The sequence below is a fragment of the Gorilla gorilla genome, chromosome 10, assembly GCF_029281585.2.
Source record: "Gorilla gorilla gorilla isolate KB3781 chromosome 10, NHGRI_mGorGor1-v2.1_pri, whole genome shotgun sequence".
Lineage (NCBI taxonomy): Eukaryota > Metazoa > Chordata > Mammalia > Primates > Hominidae > Gorilla > Gorilla gorilla.
This window is the reverse complement of record NC_073234.2, coordinates 98,495,201-98,496,851: the sequence shown is the minus strand read 5'-3', so window position 1 is coordinate 98,496,851 and position 1,651 is coordinate 98,495,201. Positions and strand designations below refer to the sequence as shown.

General features: G+C 41.3%; 1 pseudogene; it reads right to left on the bottom strand.

The window, feature by feature from the left end:
- Positions 1-471: 471 nt before the first annotated feature.
- On the bottom strand, positions 472-1,330 carry LOC101147192 (large ribosomal subunit protein eL6-like; annotated as a pseudogene).
- Positions 1,331-1,651: the final 321 nt, after the last annotated feature.

Sequence of the window (1,651 nt, the reverse complement as noted above, 5' to 3'; positions counted from 1 at the left end):
GTTGAACTTACTTTGGACACTGCGGGAAGCAAAGGGAGGGTAATATTTGAGGGTATGAGAGATGGTTGATTTAGTCAGGAAAGCTCATTACTATGCCATTATGTTTTGTATTTAGAAGCTTTCTTCTGAGAGAGCAAGGATCTTAATTTCAAATAGGAAGTAAGCTTTGCAATTCCCCTGTGAAGCTGGAAAGTTATATGAAAACCAACAGACATCTTTTAGAGAATGTTGGGATTATAATGCAAAGCAGTTGGGAGATCTGGGTTTGTGAATGTGTCTGCCACTGGCTAGTACTTTAGGTCCCTGCATTTTAGTATCCTTTTCAAAACCACAAATTATGGCCATGAAGATTAATAGAATAATATGTTTATATATCTAAAATATACATAGAGGTTCTCTATAAATTATAAAAATAATGTTTGTGTACAAGGTATTTTTTTTTGTAGTCAGCTATTTAAGTTCTTAAGACATTTAGAACACCAATTTATGAGGATAAATTCCATTCGTCAGGGCAAGCACAGATCGCAGATAGCCCCGGAGCTGAGGAATAGCTTTGATTTTTGGTAAAATTTGTGAGTCCACAGCTTTCTGATCAATCTTGTGATGCTCTATAATCTCATATTTCTCTTTTTCTGTGTCAAAGATCTCACCTTCCTGGTGTCTGGGCTTCTGCAGCTTCTTCTTGAAGTAAGCATTAGTAAGATGTTTTGGGATTTTTACATTGCTGATATCAATTTTGGTTGAGGTGGCAATGACAAATTTCTGGTGTGCTTTTCGTAGAGGAACTCGTTGAGGACCAGAGGTCCAGTCACAAGTAACAAGCCACTAGCCAGCTGCTTCAGGAAAACCACCCTCTTGCCCCTGTGGCATCCAGTGAGGATGATCAGAATGGTCCCTGGGGTGATGCTGGCTCGCAGTTTTCTACGTGCTGACAGAAGGGTTTTTTGCCGTGGCTCAACAGCTTTCCAGACACATCTTCAGTAGGATAATATCTAGGCATTTTGCGAAGTTTAACCACCCGGGTACTGCAGTTCTTTTCACAACCAACTGGTTTGTAACAGTTTCAAGAACCTTCTCCTTCTTTTTCTTTTTAACCTTGGATTTGTGGTTGAGTTCTTCCTCTTTACATGGCCTTTCTGGAATACATAGCAGATCGGGAATACCTGCCAATTCCTCTGACAAGGACAGGATTGTGGCTGCAATGGGGCTTTCTTCTCTGAGGTTTTATAGCCTTGAGGTTATCCTTTTTCACCTTGCCACCAGCATCAGCCTTCTTGGCTTTGAGTTTTTTCTCTTTAGTATCTGGCTTCTCAACCTTTTCACCCGCCATCTTGAAAGATGGGAAAGAGAGCTATGTACAAGATATTTTTACATTGTTATTGTCAGTAACCTCTTCCTTCTCTTCAGGAAAGTTGAGAAAGGAGTGACAAGATGCCATCTGCAGGCATTCTTCTGCCCTGCCTCAGACTATTTTCACCATATTGTTTCCCACCTTGGCACTCCCTTCCCCAAACCCTCTGCAAAGAGATAAAAGAACAGATGTACACTCCTCCCTCTGCAAGGTCAGCTAAAAGCCTTGTATCCCAGTCACGATGATGGCAGCTACCGTGGTTGTGATACATATCAGCTAAGCCTGGCTGAAGTAGGTATG